Source organism: Rhinoderma darwinii, chromosome 7 (genome assembly GCF_050947455.1).
Source record: "Rhinoderma darwinii isolate aRhiDar2 chromosome 7, aRhiDar2.hap1, whole genome shotgun sequence".
NCBI classification, from domain to species: Eukaryota; Metazoa; Chordata; class Amphibia; order Anura; family Rhinodermatidae; genus Rhinoderma; species Rhinoderma darwinii.
In genome coordinates this window covers 136,579,418-136,594,992 of record NC_134693.1, presented here as the reverse complement: position 1 = coordinate 136,594,992, position 15,575 = coordinate 136,579,418, and positions in this window count along the sequence as shown.

Below are 15,575 nucleotides of genomic sequence, written 5' to 3'. Positions count from 1 at the left end.
TTGGGAGATTTTACCAACGTAGATCTGTTCGTAGAATTGGTGGGTGAAGAGATTAAAGCTTTGAGTCAGGATATGAGGGGCATTGATAACAATCTGTCCAGGTCTGAACGTGTGGCTCTTACCACTTTGGAAAAAAGACGAAATATTCTAAAAGCATCCGATAAGGGTGGGAACATTGTGGTTATGAGTCGAGAAGACTATAAGAAAATGTGTGAGGACATTTTGCTCAATCCTGACTGTTACACCATTCTAAAAGATACCCCCACTGCAGTGTTCAAGAAGGAGCTTTTAGGTATCCTACGGGATGCAAAGAGCAGGTCTTTGATCAGTGCTAGTGAATTAAATTTTTTATTTCCACAATTTCCTATCATGGCATGCTTTTATAGCCTGCCAAAAATCCACAAGGGCTATCCTCCCCTACGTGGTAGACCCATTGTATCAGGTATTAATAATCTAACCCAGAATGTGAGTACATATATAGACCAGGTGCTGCGTCCATTTGTGCTAGGTCTCACATCATATGTACGTGATACTATGGACGTTTTAAAACAAATTGAGGGTATCACATTGGAACAAAATACATTTCTGGCGAGTTTGGATGTAGAGGCTTTGTATTCCTCCATTCCACATAGACTTGGTTGTGAAGCAGTGGAATATTTTCTTAAATCTAGGGGCCCTCAATATGTGGCTCATAACCAGCTTGTTTTGCAATTATTACACTTTGTGTTAGAAAGGAATGTCTTTATCTTTGAAGACCGTATTTTTCATCAGCAACGTGGTACAGCAATGGGGAGTCCCACTGCTCCCACTTATGCAAACTTGTTTCTTAGCTGGTGGGAAGAGACAGTGGTCTTTGGGGATAAATTTGTTAAGTGGACTTCATCAATAGGGATCTGGATTAGATATATTGATGACGTGTTGTTGCTCTGGAATTCCACAGTGGAGGAATTCAATAACTTTGTGGCAGCCCTTAATGTAAACGATCTAGGGCTCAGGTTCACATGTGAAATCAGTGATCAGGAATTATCTTTTATAGATCTCAAGATAATTAAAACTAAGGAAGGCTCAATACGTACTAAAGTACACCGCAAGGAGACAGCAACCAATAGTTTCCTTCAATGGAACAGTTGTCACCCTTATCCCCTCAAACGAGGGATTCCTAGAGGCCAATTTATGAGAGTACGCCGGAATTGTAGTTCAATGGACGACTTTAAGTTACAGGCACATGACCTCACAAACAGATTGAAGGAGAGAGGGTTCCCTAAGGGGGTAATTAAAAAGGCCTATGAGGGAGCAAGGGATGCGGATAGGCAGAGTCTTTTAGTCCCTAGACAACGAAAAGAGGAAAGGGTCACGAGGCTCATAGGTACCTTTGACTCCAAACAATCTGAGATCATGGAAATACTCAAGAGGTACTGGCGTATCCTAGGTGCCGATGCGGATTTGGTGGATCAGATAACACAATGGCCTTCAGTCACGTTCCGTAGAGGCAAAAACATCAGGGATAGGGTGATGCAGAGTTGTTTTGATCCTTTAATACAAAAAGGTACTTTGTTGGACAGGCAGATACCGGTTACACATAGATGTGGTAGTTGTAGAGCCTGTGATTTTATTCAAAGTGGGAAAAAATTCAAAAGTGTCACCACCCAGGTTGAGTACGATATCCGAGATTTCGTGAACTGCAAAACGGCTGGTGTGGTCTATTTAATCACATGTCCGTGCCCACTGAATTATGTGGGCAGAACAATACGGCAGTTTCGGCGCCGGATTAGGGAACATGTTGGAGATATTACAAATTCAAGAGATACTTCCATATCAAAACATGTACATGCAAAACATCAAGGCAGGGCAGAATGTTTGAAATTTCAGGCAATTGAATTGGTACGTCCTCCTAAACGGGGAGGGGATTGGGATAACCTCATTTTGCGCAAAGAGGCCCAATGGATTTACAGACTGGCTTGCGTACAGCCTGAAGGTTTAAATGAGCAAACAAATTATACCTGTTTTATTTATTATACAATCCAGACTAAGTTACAGGGTTTTGTTGGTCCTCTGGGTAGGGGTATGGCAACTTTATCCTAGTCCAAGTACAGTTACTTGCAGTATACCATTTAATAGTGACAGGCATGGCAATTCAGTCCAGGAGGGTTTCAAATGTCCTAAGTGTGGTTGACATTAACATCGGTTCTCCATCCATACAATATGTATTTCCAGGGTAGGTGCTCCTATCGTGGTAGTCCAATTGCGGTCTTGAGCTGATCCGCAATATGTATCCAACCTAAGATTGTTATACTCCATCCTTCAATAGTAGGAGGCTCTGTGCAGCAAGTAGATACGTCTACAGCCTTCCATTTAGTCTGCACGTTCTGTGGTGTTTACAGTGTTGCTTCCGGGTATGTCAGCTGACGGCCGGGAGTCACGTTGTCGAGCGTCACGGATGTGTTGTGCTGGTGTGATTGGCTGGTTCGTAGTATGCCGCCGAGGCCAGGGGGAGGAGTATTCAGTTCATAGTAACTCAGAGTCCCGTAGTGAAGCATGCCGCTGACATCTATGCGTGCATGCTTCCGTGTTGTGCAGTAGAATATCTGCTGCTGAAGAAATATCGCTGCCATCTTGGCCAGACTGACAGACCCCTGATGATAAGTATTGAAACGCGTAGGGTCGGTGAAGTGAGGGAATTTTGCGTAGGGGGCAGTGGCATTGTTGTGTATCTGTACATGAGGAGATTTAGGTGCGGGTTACGCAGGCTCCGGTGTGCACTAGGGTCTAAACCACTGTTACACCAATGTTCAAACGCTGATTCCATATTTTGATATCTCTGTTTATATACCCAGTCATAGGGGGTTCGCAAACGAATTAGGACTTGGAGTATTCTGTTTAATACGTTTTTAAATACACGGTTGGGCTTTTCACAGTGGTGATTGTACCCCTGTTTTTAGATAGCTATGAAATAAAAGTTAGACATTTTACTCATTTATCACTTCAGTGAATTTACAATTTTTCATATTTGTGGGAGCACAATATATCGTTAAAATACAGTGAATTACAAGAATATAACTACTATAATACTGCCCCTATATACAAGAATATAACTACTATAATACTGCCGCCTATATACAAGAATATAACTACTATAATACTGCCCCCTATATACAAGAATATAACTACTATAATACTGCTCCCTATATACAAGAATATAACTACTATAACACTGCTCCCTATATACAAGAATATAACTACTATAATACTGCCCCTATATACAAGAATATAACTACTATAATACTGCCGCCTATATACAAGAATATAACTACTATAATACTGCCCCCTATATACAAGAATATAACTACTATAATACTGCTCCCTATATACAAGAATATAACTACTATAATACTGCCTCCTATATACAAGAATATAACTACTATAATACTGCCCCCTATATACAAGAATATAACTACTATAATACTGCCCCTATATACAAGAATATAACTACTATAAGGGCATGACCACACATGGCGGAATTCCTCCGCAACTGTCCGCATCAATGCCGCACCTAATCCGGGTTGCGGATTACGGCTGCGGATCTGCACAAAATGTGCAGAAAATTGATGCGGACTGGCCGCTGCGGACTGCAGGAAAAGTGCTTCCCTTCTCCCTATTCAGTGCAGGATAGAGAGAAGGGACAGCACTTTCCCTAGTGAAAGTCAAAGAAATTCATACTTACCGCCCGTTGTCTTGGTGACGCGTCCCTCTTTCGGCATCCAGCCCGACCTCCCTGGATGACGCTCCAGTCCATGTGACCGCTGCAGCCTGTGCTTGGCCTGTGATTGGCTGCAGCCGTCACTTACACTGAAACGTCATCCTGGGAGGCCGGACTGGAGACAGACGCAGGGAGTTCTCGGTAAGTATGAACTTATATTTTTTTTTACAGATACATGTATATTGAGATCGGTAGTCACTGTCCCGGGTGCAGAAACAGTTACTGCCGATCGCTTAACTCTTTCAGCACCCTGGACAGTGACTATTTACTGACGTCTCCTAGCAACGCTCCCGTCATTACGGGAGCCCCATTGACTTCCTCAGTCTGGCTGTAGACCTAGAAATACATAGGTCCAGCCAGAATGAAGAAATGTCATGGTAGTAAAAACAATACGCTCCGCAGCACACATAAGATCTGCGGACTTCATTGCGGAATTTTGACTCTCCATTGAAGTCAATGGAGAAATTCCGCCATGAGTCCGCAACCAGTCCGCCACTGCTCCGCAACAGACAGAGCATGCTGCGGACACCAAATTCCGCTCCGCAGCCTATGCTCCGCAGCGGAATTGTACGCATCGTGTAAACGAACACTGCTAAATTAAAGTGAAAGTCAATGGAGAAACGGCTCCGCTGCGGATTAACGCTGCGGAGTGTCCGCAGCGGAATTTAAGTGAAATTCCGCCATGTGTGAACCCGCCCTAATACTGCCGCCTATATACAAGAATATAACTACTATAATACTGCCCCCTATATACAAGAATATAACTACTATAATACTGCTCCCTATATACAAGAATATAACTACTATAATACTGCCCCCTATATACAAGAATATAACTACTATAATACTGCCCCCTATATACAAGAATATAACTACTATAATACTGCCCTCTATATACAAGAATATAACTACTATAATACCGCCCCTATATACAAGAATATAACTGCTATAATACTGCTCCTATATACAAGAATATAACTACTATAATACTGCCCCCTATATACAAGAATATAACTACTATAATACTGCCTCCTATATACAAGAATATAACTACTATAATACTGCCCCCTATATACAAGAATATGACTACTATAATACTGCTCCCATATACAAGAATATAACTACTATATTACTGCCCCTATATACAAGAATATAACTACTATAATACTGCCTCCTATATACAGGAATATAACTACTATAATACTGCCCCTATATACAAGAATATAACTACTATAATACTGCCCCCTGTATACAAGAATATAACTACTATAATACTGCCCCTATATACAAGAATATAACTACTATAATACTGCCCCCTGTATACAAGAATATAACTACTATAAGGGCGGGTTCACACATGGCGGAATTCCACTTAAATTCCGCTGCGGACACTCCGCAGCGTTAATCCGCAGCGGAGCCGTTTCTCCATTGACTTTCACTTTAAATTAGCAGTGTTCGTTTACACGATGCGTACAATTCCGCTGCGGAGCATAGGCTGCGGAGCGGAATTTGGTGTCCGCAGCATGCTCTGTCTGTTGCGGAGCAGTGGCGGACTCATGGCGGAATTTCTCCATTGACTTCAATGGAGATTCAAAGTTCCGCAATGAAGTCCGCAGCTGTCATGCACATGTCATGTGTGCTGCGGATACGTCTTGCTTTTTTAACTTGACATTTCTTCATTCTGGCTGGACCTATGTATTTCTAGGTCTACAGCCAGACTGAGGAAGTCAATGGGGCTCCCGTAATGACGGGAGCGTTGCTAGGAGACGTCTGTAAATAGTCACTGTCCAGGGTGCTGAAAGAGTTAAGCGATCGGCAGTAACTGTTTCTGCACCCGGGACAGTGACTACCGATCCCAATATACATGTATCTGTAAAAAAACATATAAGTTCATACTTACCGAGAACTCCCTGCGTCTGTCTCCAGTCCGGCCTCCCAGGATGACGTTTCAGTGTAAGTGACGGCTGCAGCCAATCACAGGCAAAGCACAGGCTGCAGCGGTCACATGGACTGGCGCGTCATCCAGGGAGGTCGGGCTGGATGCCGAAAGAGGGACGCGTCACCAAGACAAGGGCCGGTAAGTATGAAAATCGTTTCCTTTCACTAGGGAAAGTGCTGTCCCTTCTCTCTATCCTGCACTGATAGGGAGAAGGGAAGCACTTTTCCCGCAGTCTGCAGCAGCTAGTCCGCATCAATGTACTGCACATTTTGTGCAGATCCGCTGCAGAATCTGCAACGCAGATTCTGTGCGGCATCGATGCGGACAGTTGCGGAGGAATTCCGCCATGTGTGGTCATGCCCTAATACTGCCCCCTATATACAAGAATATAACTATTATAATACTGCCTCCTATATACAAGAATATAACTACAATAATACTGCTCCTATATACAAGAATATAACTACTATAATACTGCCCCCTATATACAAGAATATAACTACTATAATACTGCCCCCTATATACAAGAATATAACTACTATAATACTGCCTCCTATATACAAGAATATAACTACTATAATACTGCCCCCTATATACAAGATTATAACTACTATAATACTGCCCCTATATACAAGAATATTACTACTATAATACTGCCCCCTATATACAAGAATATAACTACTATAATACTGCTCCTATATACAAGAATATAACTACTATAATCCTGCCTCCTATGTACAAGAATATAACTACTATAATACTGCCCCTATATACAAGAATATAACTACTATAATACTGCTCCTATATACAAGAATATAACTACTATAATACTGCTCCTATATACAAGAATATAACTACTATAATACTGCTCCCTATATACAAGAATATAACTACTATAATACTGCCCCTATATACAAGAATATAACTACTATAATACTGCCCCCTATATACAAGAATATAACTACTATAATACTGCCCCCTATATACAAGAATATAACTACTATAATACTGCCCCCTATATACAAGAATATAACTACTATAATACTGCTCCCTATATACAAGAATATAACTACTATAATACTGCCCCTATATACAAGAATATAACTACTATAATACTGCCTCCTATATACAAGAATATAACTACTATAATACTGCCCCCTATATACAAGAATAGACTACTATAATACTGCTCCCATATACAAGAATATACTACTATATTACTGCCCCTATATACAAGAATATAACTACTATAATACTGCCTCCTATATACAGGAATATAACTACTATAATACTGCCCCTATATACAAGAATATAACTACTATAATACTGCCCACTGTATACAAGAATATAACTACTATAATACTGCCCCTATATACAAGAATATAACTACTATAATACTGCCCCCTGTATACAAGAATATAACTACTATAATACTGCCCCCTATATACAAGAATATAACTATTATAATACTGCCTCCTATATACAAGAATATAACTACAATAATACTGCTCCTATATACAAGAATATAACTACTATAATACTGCCCCCTATATACAAGAATATAACTACTATAATACTGCCCTCATATACAAGAATATACAACTATAATACTGCCTCTATATACAAGAATATAACTACTATAATACTGCCCCCTATATACAGATTATAACTACTATAATACTGCCCCTATATACAAGAATATTACTACTATAATACTGCCCCCTATATACAAGAATATAACTACTATAATACTGCTCATATATACAAGAATATAACTACTATAATCCTGCCTCCTATGTACAAGAATATAACTACTATAATACTGCACCTATATACAAGAATATAACTACTATAATACTGCTCCTATATACAAGAATATAACTACTATAATACTGCTCCTATATACAGAATATAACTACTATATACTGCTCCCTATATACAAGAATATAACTACTATAATACTGCCCCTATATACAAGAATTATAACTACTATAATACTGCCCCCTATATACAAGAATATAACTACTATAATACTGCCCCCTATATACAAGAATATAACTACTATAATACTGCCCCTATATACAAGAATATAACTACTATAATACTGCTCCCTATATACAAGAATATAACTACTATAATACTGCCCCTATATACAAGAATTTAACTAACTATAATACTGCCTCCTATATACAAGAATATAACTACTATAATACTGTCCCTATATACAAGAATATAACTACTATAATACTGCTCTATATACAAAATATAACTACTATAATACTGCTCCCCTATATACAAGAATATAACTACTATAATACTGCTCCTATATTACAAGAATATAACTACTATAATACTGCCTCTATATACAAGAATATAACTACTATAATACTGCTCCTATATACAAGAATATAACTACTATAATACTGCTCCTATATACAAGAATATAACTACTATTAGGCTGGGTTCACACGTGGCGGAATTTCACTTAAATTCCGCTGCGGACACTCCGCAGCGTTAATCCGCAGCGGAGCCGTTTGTCCATTGACTTACACTTTAATTTAGCAGTGTTAGTTTAGACGATGCGTAAAATTCCGCTGCGGAGCATAGGCTGCGGAGCGGAATTTGGTGTCCGCAGCATGCTCTGTCTGTTGCGGAGCAGTGGCGGACTCATGGCGGAATTTCTCCATTGACTTCAATGGAGATTCTAATTTCCGCAATGAAGTCCGCAGCTGTCATGCACATGTTATGTGTGCTGCGGATCCGTCTTGCTTTTTTAACTTGACATTTCTTCATTCTGGCTGGACCTATGTATTTCTAGGTCTACAGCCAGACTGAGGAAGTCAATGGGGCTCCCGTAATGACGGGAGCGTTGCTAGGAGACGTCAGTAAATAGTCACTGTCCAGGGTGCTGAAAGAGTTAAGCGATCGGCAGTAACTGTTTCTGCACCCGGGACAGTGACTACCGATCCCAATATACATGTATCTGTAAAAAAAAATGAAGTTCATACTTACCGAGAACTCCCTGCTTCTGTCTCCAGTCCAGCCTCCCAGTATGACGTTTCAGCCTAAGTGACGGCTGCAGCCAATCACAGGCTAATAACAGGCTGCAGCGGTCACATGGACTGCCGCGTCATCCAGGGAGATCGGGCTGGATGCCGAAGGAGGGACGCGTCACCAAGACAACGGGCGGTAAGTATGAATTTCTTTGACTTTCACAAGGGAAAGTGCTGTCCCTTCTCTCTATCCTGCACTGATAGAGAGAAGGGAAGTACTTTTACCGCAGTCCGCAGCAGCTAGTCCGCATCAATTTACTGCACATTTTGTGCAGATCCGCAGCAGAATCTGCAACGCAGATTCTGTGCGGCATTGATGCGGACAGTTGCGGAGGAAATCCGCCACGTGTGGTCATGCCCTAATACTGCCTCTATGTACAAGAATATAACTACTATAATACTGCCCCCTATATACAAGAATATAACTACCATAATACTGCCCCCTATATACAAGAATATAACTACTATAATACTGCTCCCTATATACAAGAATATAACTACTATAACACTGCCCTCTATATACAAGAATATAACTACTATAATACTGCCCCCATATACAAGAATATAACTACTATAATACTGCTGCCTATATACAAGAATATAACTACTATAATATTGCCGCCTATATACAAGAATATAACTACTATAATACTGCCTCCTATATACAGGAATATATCTACTATAATACTGCCCCTATATACAAGAATATAACTACTATAATATTGCCACCTATATACAAGAATATAACTACTATAATACTGCCTCCTATATACAGGAATATATCTACTATAATACTGCCCTCTATATACAAGAATATAACTATTATAATACTGCCTCCTATATACAAGAATATAACTACTATAATACTGCCTATATATACAAGAATATAACTACTATAATACTGCCCCCTATATACAAGAATATAACTACTATAATACTGCTCCCTATATACAAGAATATAACTACTATAATACTGCCCCCTATATACAAGAATATAACTACTATAATACTGCCTCCTATATACAAGAATATAACTACTATAATACTGTCCCTATATACAAGAATATAACTACTATAATACTGCTCCTATATACAAGAATATAACTACTATAATACTGCTCTCCTATATACAAGAATATAACTACTATAATACTGCTCCTATATACAAGAATATAACTACTATAATACTGCCTCTATATACAAGAATATAACTACTATAATACTGCCCCTATATACAAGAATATAACTACTATAATACTGTTCCTATATACAAGAATATAACTACTATAATACTGCCCCCTATATACAAGAAAATAACTACTATAATACTGCCCCTATATACAAGAATATAACTACTATAATACTGCCCTCTATATACAAGAATATAACTACTATAATACTGCCCTCTATATACAAGAATATAACTACTATAATACTGCCCCCTATATACAAGAAAATAACTACTATAATACTGCCCCTATATACAAGAATATAACTACTATAACACTGCCCTCTATATACAAGAATAAAACTACTATAATACTGCCCCCATATAAAAGAATATAACTACTATAATACTGCCGCCTATATACAAGAATATAACTACTATAATACTGCCCTCTATATACAAGAATATAACTACTATAATACTGCCTCTATATACAAGAATATAACTACTATAATACTGCCTCTATATACAAGAATATAACTACTATAACACTGCCCTCTATATACAAGACTATAACTACTATAATACTGCCCCTATATACAAGAATATAACTACTATAATACTGTCCCTATATACAAGAATATAACTACTATAATACTGCCCCTATATACAAGAATATAACTACTATAATACTGCTCCCTATATACAAGAATATAACTACTATAATACTGCTACTATATACAAGAATATAACTACTATAATACTGCCCCCTCTATACAAGAATGTAACTACTATAATACTGCCCTATATACAAGAATATAACTACTATAATACTGCCCCTATATACAAGAATATAACTACTATAATACTGCCCCTATATACAAGAATATAACTACTATAATACTGCTCCTATATACAAGAATATAACTACTATAATACTGCCCCTATATACAAGAATATAACTACTATAATACTGCCCCTATATACAAGAATATAACTACTATAATACTGCCTCTATATACAAGAATATAACTACTATAACACTGCCCTCTATATACAAGAATATAACTACTATAATACTGCCCCTTATATACAAGAATATGACTACTATAATACTGCTCCCATATACAAGAATATAACTACTATAATACTGCTCCCATATACAAGAATATAACTACTATAATACTGTCCCCTATATACAAGAATATAACTACTGTAATACTGCCTCTATATACAAGAATATAACTACTATAATACTGCCCCCTATATACAAGAATATAACTACTATAATACTGCCCCCTATATACAAGAATATAACTACTGTAATACAGCCTCTATATACAAGAATATAACTACTATAATACTGCCCCTATATACAAGAATATAACTACTATAATACTGCCCCTATATTCAAGAATATAACTACTATAATACTGCTCCCTATATACAAGAATATAACTACTATAATACTGCTACTATATACAAGAATATAACTACTATAATACTGCCCCTATATACAAGAATATAACTACTATAATACTGCTCCTATATACAAGAATATAACTACTATAATACTGCCCCTATATACAAGAATATAACTACTATAATACTGCCCCTATATACAAGAATATAACTACTATAATACTGCCTCTATATACAAGAATATAACTACTATAACACTGCCCTCTATATACAAGAATATAACTACTAGAATACTGCCCCTTATATACAAGAATATGACTACTATAATACTGCTCCCATATACAAGAATATAACTACTATAATACTGTCCCCTATATACAAGAATATAACTACTGTAATACTGCCTCTATATACAAGAATATAACTACTATAATACTGTCCCTATATACAAGAATATAACTACTGTAATACTGCCTCTATATACAAGAATATAACTACTATAATACTGTCCCCTATATACAAGAATATAACTACTGTAATACTGCCTCTATATACAAGAATATAACTACTATAATACTGTCCCCTATATACAAGAATATAACTACTATAATACTGCCTCTATATACAAGAATATAACTACTATAACACTGCCCTCTATATACAAGAATATAACTACTATAATACTGCCCCCTATATACAAGAATATAACTACTATAATACTGCCCCCTATATACAAGAATATAACTACTGTAATACAGCCTCTATATACAAGAATATAACTACTATAATACTGCCCCCTATATACAAGAATATAACTACTGTAATACTGCCCCCTATATACAAGAATATAACTACTATAATACTCTCCCCTATATACAGGAATATATCTACTATAATACTGCCCATATATACAAGAATATAACTACTGTATATAGGGGACAGTATTATAGTAGTTATATTCTTGTATATAGGGGGCAGTATTATAGTAGTTATATTCTTGTATATAGGGGGCAGTATTATAGTAGTTATATTCTTGTATATAGAGGACAGTGTTATAGTAGTTATATTCTTGTATATAGAGGCAGTATTATAGTAGTTATATTCTTGTATATAGCGGGCAGTATTATAGTAGTTATATTATTGTATATAGGAGCAGTATTATAGTAGTTATATTCTTGTATATAGGGGCAGTATTATAGTAGTTATATTCTTGTATATTGGAGCAGTATTATAGTAGTTATATTCTTGTATATAGGGGCAGTATTATAGTAGTTATATTCTTGTATATAGGAGCAGTATTATAGTAGTTATATTCTTGTATATAGGGGGCAGTATTATAGTAGTTATATTCTTGTATATAGGGGGCAGTATTATAGTAGTTATATTCTTGTATATAGGGGCAGTATTATAGTAGTTATATTCTTGTATATAGGGGGCAGTATTATAGTAGTTATATTCTTGTATATAGGGGGCAGTATTATAGTAGTTATATGCAGGGGGCAGTATTATAGTAGTTATATTCTTGTATAGAGGGGGCAGTATTATAGTAGTTATATTCTTGTATATAGGGGGCAGTATTATAGTAGTTATATTCTTGTATATAGGGGCAGTATTATAGTAGTTATATTCTTGTATATAGGAGGCAGTATTATAGTAGTTATATTCTTGTATATAGGGGCAGTATTATAGTAGTTATATTCTTGTATATAGGGGGCAGTATTATAGTAGTTATATTCTTGTATATAGGGGGCAGTATTATAGTAGTTACATTCTTGTATATAGGGGCAGTATTATAGTAGTTATATTCTTGTATATAGGGGCAGTATTATAGTAGTTATATTCTTGTATATAGCGGGCAGTATTATAGTAGTTATATTATTGTATATAGGAGCAGTATTATAGTAGTTATATTCTTGTATATAGGGGCAGTATTATAGTAGTTATATTCTTGTATATTGGAGCAGTATTATAGTAGTTATATTCTTGTATATAGGGGCAGTATTATAGTAGTTATATTCTTGTATATAGGAGCAGTATTATAGTAGTTATATTCTTGTATATAGGGGCAGTATTATAGTAGTTATATTCTTGTATATAGGGGGCAGTATTATAGTAGTTATATTCTTGTATATAGGGGCAGTATTATAGTAGTTATATTCTTGTATATAGGGGGCAGTATTATAGTAGTTATATTCTTGTATATAGGTGCCAGTATTATAGTAGTTATATGCAGGGGGCAGTATTATAGTAGTTATATTCTTGTATAGAGGGGGCAGTATTATAGTAGTTATATTCTTGTATATAGGGGGCAGTATTATAGTAGTTATATTCTTGTATATAGGGGCAGTATTATAGTAGTTATATTCTTGTATATAGGAGGCAGTATTATAGTAGTTATATTCTTGTATATAGGGGCAGTATTATAGTAGTTATATTCTTGTATATAGGGGGCAGTATTATAGTAGTTATATTCTTGTATATAGGGGCAGTATTATAGTAGTTATATTCTTGTATATAGGAGCAGTATTATAGTAGTTATATTCTTGTATATAGGGGGCAGTATTATAGTAGTTATATTCTTGTATATAGGGGCAGTATTATAGTAGTTATATTCTTGTATATAGGGGCAGTATTATAGTAGTTATATTCTTGTATATAGGAGCAGTATTATAGTAGTTATATTCTTGTATATAGGGAGCAGTATTATAGTAGTTATATTCTTGTATATAGGAGGCCGTATTATAGTAGTTATATTCTTGTATATAGGGGCAGTATTATAGTAGTTATATTCTTGTATATATGGGCAGTATTATAGTAGTTATATTCTTGTATACAGGAGGCAGTATTATAGTAGTTATATTCTTGTATATAGGGGCAGTATTATAGTAGATATATTCTTGTATATAGGGGGCAGTATTATAGCAGTTATATTCTTGTATATAGGGGCAGTATTATAGTAGATATATTCTTGTATATAGGAGCAGTATTATAGTAGTTATATTCTTGTATATAGGGGGGCAGTATTATAGTAGTTATATTCTTGTATATAGGGGGCAGTATTATAGTAGTTATATTCTTGTATATAGGGGGCAGTATTATAGTAGTTATATTCTTGTATATAGGGGCAGTATTATAGTAGTTATATTCTTGTATATAAGAGGCAGTATTATAGTAGTTATATTCTTGTATATAGGAGCAGTATTATAGTAGTTATATTCTTGTATATAGGGGGCAGTATTATAGTAGTTATATTCTTGTATATAGGGGGAGTATTATAGTAGTTATATTCTTGTATATAGGGGCAGTATTATAGTAGTTATATTCTTGTATATAGCAGCAGTATTATAGTAGTTATATTCCTGTATATAGGGGAGAGTATTATAGTAGTTATATTCCTGTATATAGGGGCAGTATTATAGTAGTTATATTCTTGTATATAGGAGCAGTATTATAGTAGTTATATTCTTGTATATAGGAGGCAGTATTATAGTAGTTATATTCTTGTATATAGGGGGCAGTATTATAGTAGATATATTCCTGTATATAGGGGAGAGTATTATAGTAGTTATATTCTTGTATATAGGGGCAGTATTATAGTAGTTATATTCTTGTATATAGGAGGCAGTATTATAGTAGTTATATTCTTGTATAAATAGGCTTCTACCTGGCTATACACGTTGTGCCTCATGACGTACACACTATCCCTCCATGTTTCACTCACTTGCACCCCATTATCCATTTATTTCTATTGAGGCACTTCATTTATTACTGCCCCCTATATTTCACTTATAGTATTATACTTGCACACACACTATTCATTTATTTCTTACTACACATCCCATGCACCACACACCACTCCCCTCAAGACTAGTGGGAGTGGCTATTATTATTTAAAGCACCTGCTCGCCCTTTCATCAGCATTTCTGGCCTGGCTGTGTCCATTTGTAAGTATGGCCTTTGTCTGTGTTTTTGCAGTATTATAGTAGTTATATTCTTGTATATAGGAGGTAGTATTATAGTAGTTATATTCTTGTATATAGGAGCAGTATTATAGTAGTTATATTCTTGTATATAGGGGGCAGTATTATAGTAGTTATATTCTTGTATATAGGGGGCAGTAATATAGTAGTTATATTCTTGTATATAGGAGGCAGTATTATAGTAGTTATATTCTTGTATATAGGAGGCAGTATTATAGTACTTATATTCTTGTATATAGGGGGCAGTATTATAGTA